Consider the following 23,624-nt stretch of genomic DNA (forward strand, 5'->3'; position numbering starts at 1 on the left):
TAGTTGAGGTCTTCCAAGCTTTGTCCTGGGCTGAACGCTCCGACCTCCAAGCCCTGTGGCCTCAGAGTTTAGCAGGATGCAGGTGAGAACCAATTGACCTGGCCCGGAGATCTCTGAGTGATGGGCACCTCCTGCTGATTTGCCATAGAGCACTTGCTCCCCTGATGGAGATGCCTCTCCCCGTGGCTGAATGGTGAACTCCCCTGGCAGGGGCTGCTCTAATGCATCTCCATAGCACGGCGCCTGGCACCTGGCAGGTGCTAATAAACGTTTGCGGAGTGTGAGAATGAGTGATTAAATGAGAACCCTGGGGCACGATGAAGTATTAGAGATGACCCATAAAACAAGGCTCGTGCATGTCTCAGCATTGATGTATCAGAAACAAAAAATGCTGCTGTCAAAATAAAGTCGCAAAACATTTGATTCCTGAGGATTTTGCTGGCTGCCCCCAAATTTACAAGGGTATCAGGGGATGATCTGGGAGGGTTGGAGCTTCCAGGAAAAAGCTGCCTAAGTCTGAGCAGATGAAGCAACCAGGGCTCCCCTGAAGAGTGGGAGGAGGTGAGCAGGAGGGCCAGGGAGTGGGCAGGGGTGGAAGAGACTGGTCCCTGTTCCAGACCTGCCTCTAATTTGCTCTGTATTGTTGTAGGGGTGGCTCAGCCACAGTTTTTAGATTGTAAATGTAAAGGGCATTTGGAAAACTGACTGACGCAGATGTGTGTCCAAAGGCCTAAACATTCCCTCTGCTGTCAGGCTGATGTGACTCTGCCCTCCCCACTCCATTCAAGCTCCCAGCAGGGTATGCAGTCACCCAGGGCTTCTTGGTCTTGAAACACTACGGCCTAAAGAGGCAGGCTCCTGCCAGATCCCCTGGAAGGTCACTTCGGGGAGAGACCTCAGAGGCAGGTGAGTGGGAAATGTTCCAGGTGTGCCTCAGGCAGTGGCAGGATTGTGGACTTGATCGGGTGAAGGAGTTTTCTAATCAGAGGCGGAAGGAATAGAAAGTGAGCTCCCCATCTCTGAGGGTGTGCAAGCAATGGCTGGACACCTTTGGATCAGAAATTCTGATCCATGGTAGAAAATAATTTAGACCAGGGGATATCAAAGGGCCCTTTGAGGGACCACTGGGTCTTTTCTCTCCTTACCCACGGGGAGCCTTGACCTGACCTCTCCAAGGTTATGCTCTCAGTACCAGCCAGATTGAGTTTGCTGACATGTCCCTTCTCCCACAACATCCCTCAAAGATGCCCCACTGCCTTCAGGATCAAGTCCAAGCTCTTATCCTGGCATTCAAGGCCCCTGTGGTCTGGACCTGCTGCCACTCATCCACTATATGTTCTCCCACCACACGTTCTTGACATATTTCTCCTGCAACAATGGTCTTTCCGTACTCTTCTTAGCTACTCGGCTTAGGTGTCACCTCCTCCAGGAAGACTTCCTTGCTCCCAGTCTGGCTTTTGTGCATATACCCACATTGCAGACAAATCATCGATGGGCCTCTCCCGCTCCCCTCAAAACGGCAAGACCCTTGAGGGCCAAGACAGCTCCCTGCCGGCCCAGCATGGGCCCTGACACAGACAGGGCCAATGTCTCCTGAGCTGGACTGGCACTTCAGAGATTCGGATTTTGAGAGCCCAAAGCTGCCTCAGTGAGCTTCTGACTGTAAGTTCTGTGCTCAGGACTCTTTTCTGTAGGTACATTGTTTTTTTCTGATTATGAAAGTCACACATCTTGGGAAATTCAGATCAGTACAGGAGGCGAATTTGCTGTGTTTAGCCACTGTTTGGCCTATTTAGGCTACAGCACACATTTCTGTTTGGGGGAGCTATTCTTTCCCCACTCTCCACTGGTGAAGTTCTGGTGGTGTTGACACCATCCCCAGCTGGGGGGGGTGCATAGGCCCAGGCTGCCAACCAGAGCAATTGATTGAGGGGTGGGCACACCTCCAAATTTGACCAATCAATGCCGAGACTCAGTTTCGAGACTTGTATTTGGGCTACCTGGGAAGAAGTCTTGCATATTCCTCTGGACAGGCATCTTATCTCTGTACAAAAGAGCCCTATAAGAACATGGGGACATTGCCCTGGCTGGGTTGCTCAGTGGTTGGAACGTCATCTCACACACCTAAAGGTGGCAGGTTCAATTCCCTGTCAGGGCACATACCTAGGTTGCAGGTTTGATCCCTGGTTGGGTTGCATATGGGAGGCAACCAATCAATGTTTCTCTCTGACATCAACATTTCTCTCTCTCTCTCTCTCTCTCTCTCTCTCTCTCTCTCTCTCATCAATAAGAACATATCCTCAGGTGAGGATTAAAAAAACAACAACAACAAAAAGAACACGGAACAACCCAGAGGAAGCAGAGATGAGAAATAGTGAGAGAAATCGGGTCCTGGTAAAGGGTCTAAGCCCCTGGATCCAGCTGAGCCTGAAGCCATTACCTCTGAACTTTACAGTTACAAGCCAATACATTTCATTTTTGTTTAAATCCGTCTGGGCTGGGTTTTCTGTCACTTGTACTTGGAAAGTACCTGAATGATACAAGCAAAAATAAAAATAGAGCTTGTCCATATCTCACCATCCAGAGGCAACCCCCATGAACAATGTGATGGTTTTCCTTCTGGGTGTTTCTCTTGGCAGAACATGCATATATTTATTTTTTTTTTCCCCCTAAAAACCCGAGATCGTACAATATTCACCGTTTTCTATCCTCCTACTTTTCCCTCAACAAGGCGCCACAGACATGTTTTCCATGTCTGAGAACGCCATTGTCTGGCCCATAATTTATTTAACCATCTCTTGCTGGTAGGTAATTGGGCAGTTTCTAATTTATCACTGTCATCAAGAAAGTGCAGTGAACTTACTTGTAAAATGCATAAGTTTGCTCTTGCTGGATTATGTATGACTAAGATTCCACATTCTAAGAGTTTGACTTCACCAGTGTAAGTTTCTCTGTCTGCGTTTTAAGACTCTGTGTCCATAGGTAGTATCTTTCTTCCTGGGCAGGTTTAGTGGTTATCAAAAACAAGCAAATACAAACAAAACAAACCCAAAACAAGCAAATATAGGGCCAGGGTGTCCCCAGAACAGCATCTCTGGTGAGAATGCTCATTCCCAATCCTTAGGAAGCAGGCCTACATACAGTTGCAGAGGAGGAAGCTGGGGCTCGGGGCTCAGGGGTTGGGGGTGGTGCTGGTCTGGGGTCCAGCTGGCTGTGTATGCCCAGCTAAGTGGTCCACTTTCCTGTGCCTCATCCCCCAACTGGGTCTGACCCTCAGAGCTGAGCCTGTGGGACCAGTCAGCACTGAGAGCCCAGGCAGGACATGATGAGCACAGAGTAGGTGGCACCTCTGGCGGGCACGGTGGTGACAGCCACCACCCCCGGCGATCCAACACTGAGACTGTTCCAGCCCTCTGTGTGTTTTAACACCGAAGCCCCACAGCCACCCCCACACTGGCATTCTTGTCTCTGTTTCACAGAAGGGAAAACTCAGCATCAGAGAGAGCAAGTGACTTGCCCAAGGTCACAGCCAAGAAGTGGTAGAGCTGAGGTGTGGTCAGATCTGCTGATTCCCCAGCCCACATCTTATCTCATTTTATTGGAGAACTGCTCCAGGCAGGACTGTGGAACTCCTAAAAGCCCCTGTTTGCCTTTCCAAGATCTAACACTGAGGAAAATCGCCAAACCCAGGAAAAGTATGAAGAAGACAATGCAGATCTCCCATGTCCCCATGCCCCACATACTTCTTACAAAAAAATGATATCTGTTTTATAACCTCTTCTTTTTCAACTCTGTAACACACTGTGAAGTTCTTTCTGCAACAGGAAGTTGAGATCCGTGGCCCCATTTCTAACAGCTGCAGTGGGTGCCACTGTATGGCTGCAGTAAATGAATGTAACTAGTCCCCTGGTGATAGACAATTGGGTTCCCACTTGTCCTGTTATCACCAATGCTGCCAGGAACACTCTTCAGCACAGCTAACCCCCTGTCACCCTTCAGGTCCCAGCTCAAATGCCACCTCCTTAGAGAAGCCATCTTGAACCGTTCCATGTCATCAGGCCCCCCTATTCTGTTCATCTGTATAACGTCGCCATGCTAACATCCCTCACTGCAATGATGGAGTCTCTGCTTATTCAGCTTATTTGTTTGGGTGATTGTATAATATCTGTCTCTGTCCAAGGCTGTGTGCTCTGTGAGGGGCATCGACTAGCAGGGACTAGCACTCAGTAAATGTCTTGGGAATGCAGGAATGCCGCGGGGGCCGGTGCCCCATCTGCAGAGCAGGTGCCCCTGTTTCAGGGCTTAGAGACACCCTCTGCCATGCCACCCTCCAGGCCATATCCCCAGCACCAGTTCAGGGACCCAGAGATCTGCCTTAGAACTGCTTGGAGCTTCCAGGCCAGATGCCTGCCCTGCTGGGACCCCAGCACCGAGCAGTACCTGCCACACACACAGGAGACACACGGGGTGCTGGAGCCTGGGAGAGCTGGCAGAGAAGCCCCCACTCACTGGCTGTGTGGCCTTGGGCCGGTCATTTCCTCTTTCCAAGCCTTGGTTCCCTCATCTGTAAAATGGGGCCAACACCACTGACCTCACAGGGTTGTTCTGAAGATTAAGGAAGATAATGGACATGCTTAGCACATAGTAGGCCCTTAGGAAATGGCAGTTCAGGCCACATACAGTTAGTTCAGAGGTTGGGTCTGACCCCATCTCAACTGGATGACTGCTTTTTATATTGAATGATTCCTGGTTATGCCCTGGCCTTCTCCCCTGCCCTGTTCCCAGGAATGACCCATTCCTATCCTCCAACACTTGTCAAATGGTTAAATGCCCTGCTCTGATCCCTTGGCAGACTCCCAGATGCCTCATCTGCTGCCTATGGTCACAGTTACCTGACTGGCCTCCTAAGCCTTAAAAATGCAAGAGGCAGCAACACAGGTCTGAGGAACAAGTGGAGGAACCCTGCCCTTGGTGGGGAACTTCCTGGCCCTTGATCCTCAAACACGGCCAGTGATGTCGGCCTGAGCCTGTCCGGTTTCTCCTGCACCTGAGTGCTCTTTGGCTGCGTGAGAAGTAACTGCACCTTTCTAAGCCTCACTTTCCTCCTCTGTAAAATGGGGATCGTAATAGAATCCGTGAGGATTCAATGAGATGAGCTGAAACACTCAGTAAGAGCCTGGCATCTAGTAAGTGTTCAAAAAATATTAACTATTACTGTTATAGTCACTTTTCAGCCTTTTTGCTGTGACGTATAATGCATAGAGAAAAGTACATAAAACAGGAATGCTTGCTGAATGAATTGTCACGAAACAAAGAGTTGCATAACCACCTCCTGGGTCAATAAATAGAGCAGCGTCACAGAAGCCACTCCTGAGCCCCCTCCCAAGCCTTACAGCAGGGGTGGGGAACCTTTTCCTGCCCAGGGCCACTTGGGTATTTGTAACATCATTCACTTAATGTAAGTTTATGTTGCTATGAGGAAAGCTCCTAGATTTATTGAATTTCAAGTCCCGCCTGCAGCTGCCTTGGCAGGGCCAGACCAAATGATTTCGCAGGCCTTATACAGCCCACAGGCCGGACGTTCCCCACCCCTGCCTATGGCCTATTTTCTCCACAAAAATAATCAATTTTTTACCGTTATAGTGCTATTATTATTACTATTATTGATAACAATAAGCAAATTAAAAAATGAAGTAGGGCTATTCTGCACAGACTGAGCCAGGCTCCCGGACTCCTGTCCTGAGCATGGAGACTCCCCATCCAATTTCCCGACTTGGGCTTTGGCTGTTCTTTAAATAACTAGCTTGTTAGCAAAATAGCAGCAGTAACACCTCCCTCGCTGCCGCCCAGGCCTCCATCTTTCCTCACAATGCTGACGGCTGCTCCCCTAGCTCGTGCCAAGGAATCCCGTTCTCCGTCACTGGGCCACACATGCAGGGCTGCCAGCTATGCTGTGTTCTCAGTGGCCACATCCTGTCCCTCTGGCTGTGCTTGGCTTGGGGGGCAGAGGTGGACACTGAGTTTAATTGAGATGATGAAGAAAAGGAAGCACTTAGTGAGAGGCCAGGCACATAGTAATTGCTCAAGAAATGCTCGACGTTATTCAGGTGGCTCCTGTTACACATCTAGTTCCTGGGGAGAACACGCAGGGACTGGGGCACAGCCAGGAGAATTTGCAAATGATTAAATCCCACAGACACCCACAGCTCTCAGATTGAGATGTCATCACTTCTTTTCCCACAACAGCTTCTCAGCCAAATGCGGCTGCTGTCTGCAGTCCCTACAATAAGCCAGGGGACCGATCAGGGGAGCTGGGTTGGGGGCAGCTAATTAATAGGGCTCTTTTCATGGTTATTAATAATAAGGCTGGCACCACACAAGTGCGCTCCTTGGCCTTGAAGAAGCACTTCTACTTACATTATCTACAGCGAACTTCACATGCTTTTTTATTATCTACACTAATAAAAGAGAAACATGGTAATTGGCGTACGACCGCTACCCTTTTCATTGGCTAATTAGCGAGATATGAAAATTAACTGTCAGCCAAGATGGCTGCCGGCAACCAGGCAGCTTGAAACTAACATGAGGCTTGGTTGCCTCAGTGACGGAGGACTCCAACGTTCCCCGCCTGCGGCTGCAGGCCTCTGAGCCTGCAGTTTGAAACATTTTAACAAATACTGCCAGACTTCAGCCAGCAGATTCGCAACATTGTATGCAAAGGCCAGAAACCTACTTTCAGGAGCGGAGGCCTAAGAGCTGGAGCCAAGCCTCAAGCTAAAGCTGGCCCAGAATAAAAAAAAAAAAAAAGGAAAAAAGGAGCGTTTGGGAGTTCAGTCACCCCCAGCCTGAAAACAGCCCTCAGCCCCTCACCCAGACTGGCCAGGCACCCCAGTGGGGACCCCCACCCTGAAGGGTGTGTGACCAGCTGCAAACAGCCATCATCCCCTCATCCAGGCTGGCCAGGCACCCCAGTGGGGACCCCCACCCTGATCCAGGACACCCTTCAGGGCAAACGAGCTGGCCCCCACCCGTGCACCAGGCCTCTACCCTATATAGTAAAAGAGTAATATGCCTCCCGGCACCGGGATCAGCGGAGACACGAGGCCTCCCGGCACCGGGATCAGCATGACAGGGGGCAGCACCCAAACCCCCTGATCGGCCCTGCTCTGTGTGTGACAGGGGGCGGGGCCACAACCCCCCCCCCCCCCGGGCCCTGCTCTGTGGGTGATAGAGGGTGGCGCCCCACCCCCCCCCCCGCCCCCCCACGGGCCCTGCTCTGTGTGTGACGGGGTAGAGCCATAACCTCCCCATCAGCCCTGCCCTGAGTGTGACAGTGGCAGCGCCCCAATCCCCTGATCGGCCCTGCTCTGTGGGTGATAGAGGGCGGTGCCCCAACCCACTGATCCGCCCTGCTCTGTGTGTGACAGGGGACGGTGCCCCAACTCCCCTATCGGACCTACTCTGTGAGTGACAGGGGGGAGCTCCTCAACCCCCTGATGGGCCCTGCTCTGTGCGTGACAGGAGGGAGCTCCCCAACCCCCTGATGGGCCCTGCTCTGTGCATGACAGGGTACGGAGCCCCAACCCCCCTGATGGGCTCTGCTCTGTGTGTGACAGGGGGCAGTGCCCCAACCCCCGGATTGGCCCTGCTCTGTGTGTGACAGGGGGTCGCGCCGCAACCTCCCCATCGACCCTGCCTTGAGTGTGACAGGGGGTGGTGCCCCAACCCCCCAATCGGCCCTGCTCTGAGCCCGACCAGGGGCTGCACCTAGGGATTGGGCCTGCCCTCTGCCACCCGGGAGCAGGCCTAAGCCAGCAGGTCGTTATCTCCCGAGGGGTCCCAGACTGCGAGAGGGCACAGGCCGGGCTGAGGGAACCCCCCTTCCCCCCGAGTGCACAAATTTTTGTGCACCGGGCCTCTAGTCCTATAATATTTGCATATGATACATATTTACAAGTCTTTTTCCTCCTCATAACCATCCCATCAGGGAGGCTGGGCAGCTGTTGGCAGATGAGAGAATAGAGACCAGAGGGGCTGGCCACCCTGCTGAAGGCCTGAGCTCATTGCATGCTCTCTGGGGTCAGCAGGGACCAGCAGCTAAAAGGCCACTGGGCTCAGGGCTCCTGATGATGTCTAGTGGAGGGAAGGGACATCTAAGAACTTCCTTCCTTCCACAACTATTGGCTGTGTTCCCACTCTATGCTGGGTACCTGGCTGTCTAGTAGGGGATGAAGCAGTTTAGTGCTCACCCTTGGGAGCAGAGGCCACATGAACAGGCAGATCATAAACCAACTGTCCCATGTAGTGCTGGCTGGTGGCTGGTGACCCTCAGTTGAACCATGGCATCCTCGTCTGTGACCTAGACTAGTTGTGCCTGTGTGGCCCGGGAGGTGGCGGTAGGTTGAGGTGCAGGAAGACGGTGAGTGTCAGGTGCTGGGCCGGCACTGAATGGGGGTATGTTCTCGGGATCATCGTTGTGGGAAAGATGACAGGACCAGGCGTGGTGTGTGGCCAGGGGTGGGCTGCACAACCTCAGACGGATGGTCAGAGACGCTGCCGGGCCCTGCATCTCATCCTGTGTTGGAGTCAGTCCAGGTGGGAACTGGGGGGATGTGGGCAGAACAGACTGGAGGGGCAGGAACAACAGGGACCCCCAAGATTCCGGAACTCTGATGGCCTTGTCTCAGCCCCAGCAAGGCTCACCCCTCTCCTTTCCTTCCTGAGCCCATGTCACCAATTGCCCAGCCCCTTGGGTGTGGCCAGGGCTGGCCTTTGAGGTAGACAGAGCTGGGCTGGCTGTGCATCCTCGGGCAAGTGGCTTCCCCTCTCTGAGGCTGTTTTCTCTATGAAAAGGAAGCCATCACTATGTCCACCTATTGGGTTGTTGGGAGGACTGGACAGATAAGCAGTTAAATCATAAATTGAGCTCAGACTGAGATCCCCTCACCAGCATGTGGGTGTCACTGGGTGGCAAAGCTGGGCATTTCCCAACTGTGCCCAGGACGGCAGACCCAGTTACTTACCAACCAGAGGGCTACGTGCAGAGGAAAAACAGGAACCAGTCGGGAACCAGCAGGCGTCACCTCAGGAGCGGGCACTGGACCGAGGGCTGGCACACACATCCCTCCAGGCACTCAATCAGAGGCAGCAGCCAGTGTGGGACAGGGCCCTGCAGTGCTGGGAGTGACCAAGTTCTTACCACCAGGCAGCTGGCAGAAGGGGAGGCACCAGTGCCTGCAGAGATGGGGGAGAAGGTCAATTAGGAGGTGCCTGGGATAATTTCTCCACCCTGAGACCCTTTGATGGGTCCTGGGACCCTGGGGATGGACACACCACGCAGCAATCATAAAAACCCAAGTGTTTGTACACTATGTTTTTCTAAGTACTCTGGTATCCCGGCTCATGTGGGCCCCACATTGTTTTTCAGAGGCCTATTTGCATGTCATGCATATTTATGATGCCTTTCTTACCACCCACAGAATCTCCACAGCAGCCAAATCCCCACAGCAGCCGGGAAGCTTGGTTTCAAAGGCTCTGATCCTCCCTGTCTTGCTTCTCCCTCATTTTCTCTGAATAGGGGCAGTCAGGAAAGCCAAACAGTCCTGAGTTCAAATCCCAGCTCAGCCCTTCACTTGCTGAATGACACTGGGCAGGCAGCTGTCCTACTGTGAGCCTCAGCTTCCTCACTTGTCAAATGGTATTAAGAGTGCCTCCTCTGCCCTGGCTGGGTGGCTCGGTTGGTTGGAGCATCGTCCCATACACCAAAAGGTTGCGGGTTCGATTCTCGGTCAGAGCACATAACCAGGTTATGGATTTGATCTCTGGTTGGGGCACGTATGGGAGGCAACCAATCGATGTTTCTCTCTCCCTTCCTTTCTCTAAAATCAAGAAACATATTCTTGGGTGAGGACTTAAAAAAAAAATAAAAAAGAGTGCCTTCTCTGAGGGCTCCTGTGAGGATTAAAAAGACAATGCAAGTAGAATACCTGGCACTGAGTAGAGGCTCTGTCCCTGTCCCTGCACTCAGAGCAGGAGCCCCTTCATTGCATCATCACCTCCATCACCTCCCACATAACACATCTTGTGCAAGAGGCGAAGGGAAGCCAGGTGTCCCTCTCCACCCACTTCTCCTGAACAGGTGCCACCGCTCCTGCTTGGATCTTTAAAGCAGCAGGGACCCAGTCCTCCTGGGAGAGGAAAAGGGCTCCTCCATCCCATAGCCTCCTCCCAGGAGCCTCTGGGCTGCCTTGGAGGCCTCAGTGGCATGCCCCCTCCCTCCACCCTTTCATTCTACAGGTGGAGAAACTGAGACACAATGGAAACCAATTCTGCGGGGGCACAGAATCCAAGAGGTTGGGCCAGGATCTGAACCCAGGCTTCCACCTCTCAGTCGTGAGAGGGGAGGAACAGGGGTCAGTGCATAGGAGGAATATGGAGAACGGGGCCATCAGTGGTGGGGGTGGGTCATCCTTCTCTCCTGGTCATGCCCGGGCCCTGGAAAGCCCTCACATCTCTAACTGCCTGTATCTGCACCCACTCTTTGCCAAGCCCTTCACAATCTTGACAGCCCTTTCCTTTTCCCCACAGCCCTATTTTCCAAAGGCAGGAGTAGGCTCAGGGAGTTTCAGTGGTTACCCACGGGCACACACACCGAGGAGGAGGCAGAGCATCTAATTCCAAGACCTGGCACTGAACCCTTGCCTCCCCCAGAGGAAGGTCACCAACCAAGACAAACAGGCATAGCCGTCTGGATGAAAAGTGGTTAAGTAGCAAGAAAAGAAAATGCCTAACTCCCCAAAATTCTGAATTAGTGGACACTGATTCTTAAAGTTGCATAAAGATTTCAAGGTGCACCACGGGGCATGAAATTGCCAAGGCATGAGGATCCAGGGCTTGGAAGGATGTGCTCCCAACCAAGTTGTCACTTTTAGCAAAAACCAGCCAGAGCCCAAAGCTGAAGGAAAAGAGGCAAGAGCAGAGGGAGGCGCCTGTGCAGGACAGAGGGGCAGTGGCCCTGACCTGGGGATCCCGAGACCTGTCTTGGAGTCCCCCTACTTCCTTGCTGAGGGACCGGAACGCCCCACACAAGACAGTCTCTTGCGTCCCTGCCAGCACTGATGGCGTTTAGATTCCGGAACTTCCAACATGGATGACCGTCGAGAATATTATGTGAAGTGAAAGAAGACCACATAGTGTATGATTTCACTTCGAGGAAATGTCCAGAACAGGCAGCTCTGAGGGACAGAAAGTAGATGAGTGGTTGCCAGGGGGGGGGACTGGGAGGGGATGACAGCTAAGACGTTTGCGGTTTCCTTTCGGGATAATGAAAATGTTCTAAAACGGACCGTGGTGATAGGTACACAACTCTGTGAACATACTAAAAACCACTGAACTGTACACGTTAAATGCATAAATTATATGGTATGTGAATTATATCTCAAAAAAAGCTGTTACAACAATCCAACACTAAAAAAAGAAAAGATTCTTTGACTTCCAAATGGGTAGCTGTTCCCTGGGAGTCTGCAGTCCTCCCAGGGTTCTCCTGCTATGGCCTGGGAATCCAGGGAGTGTTTCCCAACAAGGCTCCCATGTCCCCCGACCCTCTATCCCGAGCCCTTTGCACTCCGCGTTTACCCCCTCCCTGACCTCCCAACTAGGTCCGGGTACTGGCTCCTCGGTCCCTCGCTTTCTCCTTCCGGCCACCTGTCGTGCTGAGGTGAGGACAGCGTTTCCATGATGACTGGCTGACCCTGCTTCCTCCATCAGACTGGGAGCTCCATGACGGCAGGGATCGCCGTCCCCCGTCAGCATTGCCAACACTCAGCGCAGTGCCTGGCGTAGAGGAGGTGCTCAGAAATGGATGCTGAGCGAATGAATGAATCGAAATTCCAAACCCTGTGATGCACACTTGGCTTCTGGTCCTGGCTCCACCACATTCTGGCCAAGTGATAATTGGGCAAGTCAAGTAACCTGAGAGTCTCAACGTCTACCTCAGGGAGTAGCCAGGGGATTAAAAGGGGTAATGGCCCTAACCAGTTCGGCTCAGTGGATAGAGCGTCGGCCTGCGGACTGAAAGGTCCCAGGTTTGATTCTGGTCAAGGCCATGTACCTTGGTTGGGGGCACATCCCCAGTGGAGAGTGTGCAGGAGGCAGCTGATCGATGTTTCTCTCTCATCGATGTTTCTAACTCTCTATCCCTCTCCCTTCCTCTCTGTAAAAAAATCAATATATATATATTTTTAAAAGAGCTAGGAGGAAAACCTGTTCTCCTTTACTAAATGTCTGGGCAAAGGTTGGCCTAACAACAGAAAACCTTTCAAAAATAAAAATAAAATAAAGGGATAATGGCCATGGAAAGTACTTTACGAAGTGGCTCCTCCCATAGCCGCCCCCTCCTTCCAGTCACTCAGGCCCACATCCTGGAGTCATCCTTGATGCCTCTCTTTCCCTCACCCTCCACATCCAAGCCATCAGCAACTCCTACCGGATCCACCTGCACATTATATCAAGACATTCATACACCATCTGATGGCTTCCACCACTGTGGACGGAGCCATCATCATCTCTGACCTGGATTATCCATGTCCTCTCTTATCTCCTGCTTCTGCTGTTGCTCCTGACACAGAAGCCAGAGGAAGCAGGTTAAGACGAAAATCAGATCCTGACCCTCTGCTATAAACACTCCATGGCCTCATTCACCTCCACTAACGGTTGGCAGCCTTACGAATGAATGCCGCAGGTATCACCGCCCGTTCTCCCCTTTGCCCCAGCTGCTCTGGCCTTGGTGCTGATTCTTAAATAGATCAGCCCTGCTGCTTCCTCGGGGCGTGACACTTGCTCTTCCTCTGTCTGGAATGTTGGTCGCCCAGATGTCCGTGAGCCTAATGCCGTCCTTTCCTTAAGATCTTTGCTGAGACTTGACCTTGTCCATGAGAGGCCGTTCAGCATAATGGTTAAAACTCTTCACTGAAGAGCATGGGCTTGAGGTAAAATTCAGGCTCTGCCAGTTCCATAGCCGAGTGACCTTGGGCAACTTTCTCAATTTCTCTGTGACTCGGTTGCTCATTTCTAAAATGGGAGTAATTACAGCACTTTCCTCGTGTGGCTGTGGTGAGCGTCAATGATTTCAGTGAGCACAACCTGCATGTCTGCTGATACCACTGCCCCCCACCCACTCCACCTAACATTCCCAGGGCCTGATCCTCCCGGCTTTCTTGTTCTCCTGGGCACCTGCCACTATGTAACAGGACATGAGAATGAGTAATTGATCCTGATTATTGCCTGCCCCTCCCACTAAAATGTCAGCCCAACCAGGTAGAGAGTTTGGTCTCTTCGGTTTACGGCCAGATCCCCAGAGCCCAGCACAGCACCCGGCATGTGAAGGTGCTCGGTGAACACTTTGCTCAACATGTATTTTCGATGCTGGGTAAACAGTTATTGTCATGCGCTCTGCGTTGCCCCTCCTTCCTGCCACTGACATTTTTCTCTCCAGTTCAGCTGCAGTTCCAGGTCTGCAGAGTCAAATTCCTACGGGCAGTTCTGCCTGCCACCATGTGGACACCTCACGCTCTCTGTGTCCAAGGCCCAGGGTGTGACTTTCGCCGGAGACCTCGCCCTCTTGCATCAGTGCCTGACCTGGTACCTGAAACCAGCTCACCCTCTTCAGTAACCAAGAAGCCAAGAGGCTCCCATGTCCCTTCTGCTTCCTCTCTCATCCCCTCACCTGTAAAACCAAAGACCATGTCCTTTATTTCTTATCCTCCTAAATATCTCTCAAATCCTCTCCTTTTAATCGCCAGAGTCACCCCTGTCCCAGCGGCACCATCTCTCATTCAGACCACAGCACGGGCCTCCTCCCCAGGCACCCTGCTGCCTCCCTCGGTCTATTTCCTGTGCAGCAGCCAGGAGGATTTTTTCAAAACGCACATGGAACAAATAAAAGCCTCGCTCTGCAAGCCTGAAAAGTCAAAATCCTCCTTCCTCAAAAAACAAAGCAACCGGGGCTTTTCAAAAGGATTCGACTTAGAGCTCCTCAAATAATAAATAGCCTCCCAGGCCCAGGTAAAATGGTATTGGTTATACACAAATTTAATTTACATACAAAATGGGCTTGCCTTCTAGCTCAATAAATATAATGTGGAGTTGAACTGAAATGAAAAAATAGTTTTTAAAAATAGCATTTATGGGGTTTCCACATGCATGGGGGTATTTTCACCCCCCGACCCACCCGCACCCCCCGCCCCACATCTCATTTACTCCTCTCAGCAAACCAGGCAAGTGGCAAATGGCTCTGGTTTCAGATGAGGCAACTGAGGCCCAAAGAGGGAAGGTGACTTGTCCAAAGTAACACAGCTCCCAAATTCCCCCTGAGTCCTCCCAGACCCTGGAGGCTGTGGCCATAGGGTACCGGCTGGGACAGGGCAAAGATGTGGCGCCTCCTGCTCTCCAGCTCCTGCTGCGAGCTCCAAGGGACATAACCTGCTCATTTCCTGCTCCCTGCCTCTGCCTGAGGGGTTTCCGGCTCAGGGTAACTGCTCCCCAGGCCGTTCTCCACCTGGTCGCCCTTTACGGCCCACCTCTAGCACTGAGTCTCCTGCCTGCCTCCCTTGGTACTGGCTGCCCAGACGCACCACCTGCAATGATTTATGGCTGTTCCTGACCTGGCAGTGCCCTCCCCGCTTGTGCTGTGTTCCTCCTGGGTCTTCTGCCTTAGGGACCGTGGTTCCTCTGCCTCCTCTGATGGCCAGTCCTCCGGCCCTCTGACCCGCATCCACTCGGACCTCTCAGATCTCTCTGTGCAGCCCGGCCTCACCCCTGAACCCAACTGAGACTCATCTCCCCGGTGGCCTCCCAGCTTTCCCTCTGTAGGCCCCTTACGCCCCCACGTCCAAAACGGATCTCATCACCTTCTCCCCCAACCTGCCCCTCACTGATGTCTCTCAAATCACAAAGTTTCTCTCCATGCCCATTGCTCTGTGCTCAGTTCATGCCCCATCCTGCCTCAGGACATCTGAGCACAAGCTACCCATCTACCCACATGCCATCCACATCCCTCACACACCAGCCACACATTCACTTTGCCAACCCTCCACCAACCATCTACTTGCCCAGACTCACCATTCATCCACTCCACCCACCCCTCCATCCACTCACTCACCCACCCATCAATCTACCACCCACAATTTATTAAGGTCTCCAGTGCACCAAGCTGCATACTGGACATTATGACACAAAAAATGACTCAGACCCAGCTCTTGGCCTCAAGATTTCCCAGGGTCTCGAAGGGTGAACAGGAATCTGTGGAGGGTAGAGGGGACATGGGGCGGTCACCTAGACTGAGGGATAACAAGGACACAGAAATAGGAAGGAGAGACTGGGTGTCTAGGGAACTTGACCAGACAGATGGGGAGCAACGAGTGAAGGGTTAGGAGCTAACCTAGGCCGGCTCTGCAGGGGCTTTAGGCCCAGGTAGATAAGGAGTGCGGACTTTATCTAAATCATGGGCCCCGGTAGACCCCAGCTCCACCACCCTGTGACCCTGAACAAGTGACCTTAGTGTTCCCTGGCTATAAAATAGGAACATTAACATGCCTATTACGAAGGACTAAATGAGCTAATGCATATACATATTATATCTCTTAGCACAGTGCCTGGTGTATAGAAAATGCTCAGGAAATATAGTTGCTATTAGTCTTCATATTATTATTAGTTAATATGCTCTGGTCAGCTAGTAGACAGCAGAGAGTTGTACATAAAGTACATGCTAAGCTAGACTGCAAAGCCCCTCTCAGCATCTGGGAGATCTGGAGTGAGCTTCTTTGCCCCTGTCCATGATTTCCCAGGCTCGGTCAGCCCCAGCCCCACAGTTTCAGCCTTGTTCTCACCCACTGACTGCCCCCAGCCAGTCCTGCCCACTGGCCACTACCCCAGACTGGCCCCCAGGGCCCAGATGAACTCATCATGCCCTGCCTGTAGTTTTGAGGAGTATGGGCAGCTTCACTCCAAATTTCAAGACCTTTCTGACATGTGCAGCCTGTTCCCGCTCTCTGACAGCTCTAGGGCACCAGCCTGTGAATAACAGCAGCTCCTCGCACAGAGCACCAAGGAGCTCTTGACACAGCTTTGTCCTCTACACCGCACAGCTCTGCTCCAGTGTACCATCACCCATTCTGCAGATGACAACACTGAGCCCCAGGAAGAATATGGAAGTTCCTTTGTTTCAGACTGCACAACAAGAAAATGGCTGAGCAGGGATTCAAACCCTGTCTGTTCACACTCCAGAGTCCCAGCTCTCCCCCGCCAAATCTTGGAAACCCCCCCCAACTATCAGGGCCAAAGATAACACATGGACGTGAATTTTCAAGGTCCTGAGGAATGCTGTCCAAGAGAACTCTGTGCAATGACGAAAATATTCTCATTTGCACTGTCCAACAGGATAGCCAGGAGGCGCATGTGGCTCCCGAGCACTCGGAATGTGCCTAGTGCAACTGAAGAACTGAATTTTGAATAAAATGAAATTTAAATAGCTGCCTGCGGCTTGTGGCAACCGTACTGGATAGCGCAGGACCACACGGCTTTTAACATTCTCAACCCCGAGACTGCATTTCCAAATGCTCATACTTTTTGAGCCACATCTCACAAAACATTTTGTCATTTCATTAGAAATTTACCATGTGCCACCTGGTCCTTACTTTGATAAACCCAGGCTACCCAGAACTCACAAGCTAATTGCTTTTTCACAATTCAAGGTCATTCAAGAACCAGCTGCCAAACTCCCGCTCTGCGCCAGGCACCGAGGCAGATGTGGAAGACTGACACACTTGCTCCTGCCCCCAAGGAGCTCAGCCTGGTGGCGGGACATGTCCTGCATTAGGGTCTGTGACAGAGCGGCTGGGTGCCAGGGCGAGGTTTATACACTGTGTGAGGAGCCGGGTGTGGACAGGGTGGATCAGCTCAGCAGGGAAGTCCAGGATGGCTGCCCAGAGGAGGGGACATGGCATGGTGTCACAGTATTTCACAATTTGCAAGGCCCTTTCACAACCACTGCATCCTTTGCCCCTCACTGTAGCCCTGCGGCGGCGTTCGGGCCTGGCCTGTCTCTGCCTCTCTGTGCACTGGATTCACGCGAGCACATACTTCTGGAATGGGCACTGAGTGTGGGCCTAAGGCCTGGGAGGGGGGACCCAAGACCCTCACAGTGGGTCAGGGCAGAGCTGGCTGGTCACCCAGGCCAGTGCTGCCCTGGATCCCCCACACCTGCTTCTTGGGAAAGTTCACCCAGGACCAAGCCAGCTGGTGTCCAAATGTGCTTCTGTTGAGGACTTGGAAATCAGATGTTCCCCAAATCCTCCAAAGGGCCAGTCTCATAAATCCCTAAACCTTCTGCAGATCTGACAGGACCAGCAGCCCCCTCACTGGCCATCTGGCCTCCTCTCAGCTGGCCCACTGACTTCCAGAGGCCACGGGTGATCTTCACTGAATGACATTTCCCTGTAATCCCTTCATTTCTATTCCGCACTCAGGGCCCACGGCAGCGGCCCACTCTCACCTGCCCTGCTTTTCCTTCCTCTGAATCCTTCTCGGAGCTCATGCTTGTCCGTCTTAGAAGGTTCATTTTGTCCGTCTTGGAAGGTGTTTCTCTGCACTTTCTGAAGGCGATCCTGCCTGGGGGCTGGGGAAGTTCCAGACCCTCCTTCTCCCCTTGTTAACAGAAAGCCCAGACGGTCTCTCATTCAAAGCCTGATGCAGAAGGCAGGGAGTTCCTACTGTGTGATCCACAAACAAACATTCCTTGAGCCCCTACTCTGTGCACACCCCAAGCCAGGCCACATGGAAGGCAATGAGATGAATTAGTCAGTGGGGGTGGCAGTCCAAGGTGCTGGAAGCTGCCCTGGAAGGAAGCCCGGGGGCACACGGGGGCCCTGACCGACCTGGGAATGAGAGAAATATCGGAAAGGAGGTGAGGCTCTAGCTGGGCTTGGGAGGATGCACGGGAGTTCACTAGGTGGGCAGCGTAGGGAAGGGCACTGGAGGCGGAGAAAGAGGGACAAAGCATGCCAGGTTCCGGGAACTGCTAGGATTCTGCACAGGTGGGGGGCCGGTCTGTGTGCTCTGGGGAAGAGGAGGAGGAAGGGGAGAGGAGACAGGGCTGGAAACGCAGTTGGGGCTCCATCATGAGGGTCCTGCAATGACAGTCCAGGGAGTGTAGCCTTGACCCTGGGAGCAGCGGAGGGTTCACTGCCTTAGTCAAGTCTGGGTGGGAGAAAGGTTACCAGTAGCTTTGTGGGGCAGCCTAGAGGTGGCGGTGTGATCTAGGTGAGAGCTGACAGTGTCTCCGAGGGCAGGGGCACTGGAGCAGGGGGACAGGGACAGATTCAGGGCTTGGGGCTGTTAGATGTGGAGGAAGAGGTAAAGGAAGTCAAGGGTGAATCCCAGGTTTCTGCTCTGAGTGACTAAGGAGATACAGTGAACACAGTCGTTGCCCCTTATCCAAAACCCCTCAGTGCATGCCTAGAACCGTGGATAGTACCGAGCCCTCTATATTCTTGCTTTTTCCTTTACATACACACCTTTAATTTGTAAATTAGGCACAATAAGAAATTGATTAACAATAACTCACAGTAAAATAGAAGAATTACAATAATATACTATAATAAAAGTTATTATGTGGCCTCTTTTTAAAAATATCTTATTATACTATACTCACTTTTTCACTTAAAAGAAGCACTTTAAAGCTTCTCTTTGGCATATCCGAATTGCCAGCAGCACTATTGTGCTTTGGGGTCATTATTAAGTGAAATAGCAGTCACTTGAACACGAGCACCACGATATTTGACAGTTCATCTGATAGCCAAGACAGCTCCTAAGTGACTTACAGACATATACAGGCTAGCAGATGTAGTGTATACAGTGTGGAAATGCTGGACAAAGGGATGACTCATGTCCCGGGGAGGCCAGAGCAGACAGCCCAAGATGTCATCATGCTACTCAGAACAGTGTGCAATTTCAAACTTATGAATTTAAAAAATATATGTATTTTTATTGATTTCAGAGAAGAAGGGAGAGGGAGAGAGACACATCAATGATGAGAGAGAATCACTGATTGGCCATCTCCCTCACGCCTCCCACTGGGGATGAAGCCTGCAACCCAGACATGTGTCCTGACCGGGAATCGAACTATGACCTCCTGGTTCATAGGTTGATGCTCAACCACTGAGCCACGCCAGCTGGGCTAAAACTTATGAATTTTTATTTCTGGAATTTTTCATTTAATATTTTTGGACCATGGTTGGCTGTGGGTAACTAAGACGACAGAAAGCAAAACCACGGATAAGGTGGGGGCGGGGGAGGGGTTTAATGTACTAAGCTTTCAGCTCTAAGAGGAGTCAGCAAACATTTTCTTAAAGAACCAATGGTAACTATTTTAGGCTTGTGGGCCATTCAATGCTCCAAAGCTGCACAGACAATACATAAGTGAATGGGCATGGCTATGTTCCAACAAATGTTTTATAAGAACAAGCAGGCCATGGCCATAGTTTGCTGACCCCTGCACTATAAACAAGAACAAGAAAAGCCATCTCAAGCTGGTTTTAACAATAAAGTGAACTGATTAACTCGTATCATGGTGGACTTCAGGCACAGTTCAATCAAGGTTCCAGCTCTGTTTCGCTAATGTTTTCTCATCCCAGTCCTTCTCCATGTCAGCTCCCTCCTAAGTCTGGCTTCCTGCAGGCAGGCACGGTAGCTGCAGCTGTTCCCAACAAATAACACCAGGGGGCATGTGGAAGGACTTCTCTTCCAGCCAAGTCCCAAGGGTCACTCTGATTGGACTCGCTTATGTCACATGCCTATCTAGGAACCAATCATCATGCCTGGGGAATGGAACACACTGATTGGCTTAATCGGGGTCACATGCTCAGTCCCTGAGTTGGGGAGGAAGAGTCAGTTTTCCTGAGACCAGGTGACTCCTCCAGTGGAAATCAGGGTTTGGCAAGATGGTAGAAACAAGAAAGGAATGCAAGAAAAACAAAAGTGTATGTCCCCATAAAAACATGTATATGGATGTCCGTAGCAGCATTATTCATCACAGCCCCAAATCCACATGCCCCAGGGACAGATAAACAAAATGTTATATATCCATAGAATTCAGCACCAGGAAAGAGTGAAGTACCGATACATGCAACAACAGATGAACAAAAACAAACAAACAAAAAAAATAGCTGCTGAGTGGAAGAAGCTAGACACAAATGTGTTGTGTGGTTCTATTTACATGAGCTTTCTAGAAAAGGCAAAACCACAGAGACAGAAAGCAGATCAGTGGCTGCCTGGAGCCTGGGACATGAGTGGGGACTGACTGAAACGCACACAAGGAAACTTCTGGATTGTGGTGATGGTTGCACAACTGTACACATTTATTAAAACTCAGCAAAATGAATACTTAAAATGAGTGAACTTTATGGTATGTACATTATGCCCCAATAAGGCTGTTACTTAGAAAGGCTGAAAGGGGGCAGAGGGATGCTGGGGTGTAGCCATGAGGGCCCATACAGGGACGATGGTGCCTCTCACCAGTCAGGGGGCAGAGTGGCAGGGGCAGGGCTGAGTGGAAATGCCGTGATCTCTTTGCTGAGTAAGAGGTGCTTCTGGTGCATAAGAAATGCCATCCATGATGAGTCCTGGAGAGGGTGTGGTCTGAAAAGAAAAGGCAGCGAGGACAATGCCCTGAGAAACAGGGACACTTAAGGGACTGACGGAGGAGGAGAAGCCAGGAAAGGTGTCGAAATGGAGCAGCCAGAAAGCTGAGAGGCTATCAGAGATCCAGCAAGCTGTGGAGGGGTGTCAGGGGACTGTACCACCGCCCACAGCCTGGGGGAGCGAGGACTGAGATGAACCAAGGAGGTCCTGGTGGCCTTGGTGAGAACAGTGACCACAGAGAGGTGGGTGGGATGCAGGCTGCAGTGGGTGAGGAGTAATTGGAGTCAGTGAGTGCAATCCACACCCCAAGAAGCTCGGCTGGGAGGGGAAGGAGGGAGCAGGTAGCTGGGGGCAGAGTGGAAACCAAAGGCAGAAGCGGTGGGTTAAGGAGTAAGCGGAGGCGGTGAGCACGGTCTACAGTCTTGATTGGTGTCGCTGGGAAGAGGAAGAGACACTGCAGTGTGGGGGCAGATGCAGTCACTCCAAGCTCAGTCACACGCTCATGGAACCTCCTGGAACCAGGCAGCCTGCCTGACGCCAGTGCCGCTACTCACACTGGGGAGACAGCTCACGCAAGCTGGAGCTGGCTCCCAACCTGCTCGGGGCCACTGCCCACCAACCAGGACAATGATGGCTGCATCTCAGGGGCCTAGCACCCAGGGCCAGGCTGGGCATGGAGGAGGTGGCAGGAAAGGTTTTATTTTTCTTTATGTCTTGATGTTATGTTTAAAACTGAGACCTACATCTTGATTTTCAGTTCACCAGACACATTTCTAATCGCCCAAACTCGGTCCCCTTTCTGCCAACACAGGTAAGCTCTTCCATTTTCATGGTTTTTAACACTATCTCCTCTCTCTGTCTTTTCTCCTCCAACTCTCCCTCCTTCCCCTTCTCTCTCCCCCCACAGTCAATCCATCAGGAAATCCTGTTCGACCTTTGAAACCTCTCCAGAATCCAAGTAGTCCTCACCACTTCCACTGCACCACCTGGTCCAGCCACCACCATCTCTCTCCTGGCAGGGCAGTGGTCTCCCATGGCCTCCCTGCCTCTACTCTTGATCTCTTCAGCCTCGTTTCCACAGTAGCCACAGGGTCCTGTTAAGACACAAGTCTCTGCACAAACCCTCAGTGACTCTCATCTCACTCAGAGTGAGGGCCCCACACAGTCTGGCCTCCAGGCACCCTTATGACCTCGCCTCCCACCACTCCCCCTCCCCATAAAGCCCTCTGTTCCCTCCACACGGGACTCCCAGCTGTTCTTTAGTCATAACCCACTACCACCCAGGCCCTTTGCACTTGCTATTCCCTGAATATCCACATGGCTCCTGCCCTTATTTCCTTGAGGTCTCTGTCAAGTCACCTCCTCAGAGAGGCTGTCTGGGGCCTGGACCCAGAATCCTCTAACGTTGCCCTCACTCTCTATCCCATCCCTTTGCCCTGCTTGATAGCATGTATTAACACCTGCCATTGAAGTCTATCATACCTATTGCCTGGCTCAGATAAGCCCATCCCTAAAGTAAGCCCAGAAGGGAAGATCCCTTTCCTACCAATGTATCCACAGTCCCTAGCCCAGTGACTGGGCCATAGTAGGTGCTCATAAATATTTGCTGAGTAAATGAAAGAGTGAGACCTAGCACCTGCCCTATTGCCTTGTAGGGGGTCTGCCATTTACAGCACCATTACAATGGCATGCCAGGTCCTGCCAACCAGATAATCCCAGGGGCAGCAGCAGGTGCCACTCGCTTCTCTGTGCCAAGCAATTGGGTCTCTCTGGCTCTATGAACTCTTCTATGCTTCCCATTTTACAGGCAGGGAACTGGAAGTTTCAAGAGGTGAAATGACTTGCCCGAGTCAGCCAACCAGCACATGTTAGAGTTGGGATTAAAACTTTGAGTTGGGCCCACAGACCACCTTTCCCCAGCCCCCTCAGTCTAGCTGCCCTGGCCTGGCAGCTAATCCCTCAGGCCTTCAGGGTTCCTGAGTCGGGGGCTCATGGTGCTGTCAGGTGACAAGCAGGGTGGGGTCGCAGAGGTCTCACAAGCAAAGAAGGAAGAATCAGGCAGCAAGTGACTGTGCTCTCCTCTGGCCTCTGCAAAGGGAAGACAGGGCCCCTCAGCACACATCTCCACCCTGCCATCTGCCAGGGAGCACTTAGTAATCACCGACTATGTACAGAGGCCTGTGCTGATGCTTGTGGAAACAAAGGGATGTCACCTGCCGGAACAGTGGACGAGCCGTCATGTCATCTGATTCTCCCCCACAGATATAACAGGTGAGTAATACAGGCCCATTTTACAGACCAGGAGAGTGAGGCATGCATTTTTAATAAGGACCTGCAAATCCAGGTTTCTGAGGAAGTTGAATTCTGAGTCTCAAGAAGGCCAGAATGGAGCAGCTGCTAAGCACGCGGAGGAAATGTCCCTAGGGCCAGGAGGATGAGCTGGAAGGAGGTCACCCCACTGCCCTGCCCAGGAGGGACCACCCTCGCTGGATCCAGGTAGTTGCTCCCACCTCCCACAGCGCTCAGTAGGTACGAATCTACTACTTCATCTGTCCCTGACATGCATAGGGAACTGTTTCTTCCGCACCTAAGAAATGTACCAAGAGTGGGCTGGGGCCAGACAGGCCCAAGGTCAAGCTGAGTGAGGGGGACAAACTGGCCTTGGCACCTGCCAGCCACCTGCCTCCCTCTGCAGATCACTTTCCTGTCCCCAGGCATCTCCTCCAGAGACATGTCGAGGGAAATCAAGCAGCCGCCTGGGACCCACAGGCTGAATGTGTGGCAACTGTGAGATGCACTCGCTGGTTGGGAGCCCGTGGGGAGGAGGGGCTGGTGCGAGCACCACGGTGCCAGTGGGGCTGTCCCTCCAGAGGCAGGAAAGTGAGGCTGGGTGGGGAGGAAGGACGTCATGTGGGGAAGGCAGCTCATCT

At 52.0% G+C, this 23,624-nt stretch overlaps 1 protein-coding gene across 3 annotated transcripts in view; it reads right to left on the bottom strand.

Annotated features, from left to right (window-relative positions):
- DLGAP4 (DLG associated protein 4) overlaps nucleotides 1-23,624 on the bottom strand; it is a 180,914-nt gene that overhangs the window by 117,508 nt on the left and 39,782 nt on the right. For all 3 annotated transcript variants that reach the window (XM_036320939.1, XM_036320938.1, XM_036320940.1), the window contains exon 2: nucleotides 9,024-9,234. The gene's annotated coding sequence lies outside the window, so the exon portion shown is untranslated. The remainder of the gene's footprint in view (nucleotides 1-9,023; nucleotides 9,235-23,624) is intronic.

Source organism: Myotis myotis, unplaced genomic scaffold (assembly GCF_014108235.1).
Source record: "Myotis myotis isolate mMyoMyo1 unplaced genomic scaffold, mMyoMyo1.p scaffold_m19_p_9, whole genome shotgun sequence".
NCBI lineage: Eukaryota > Metazoa > Chordata > Mammalia > Chiroptera > Vespertilionidae > Myotis > Myotis myotis.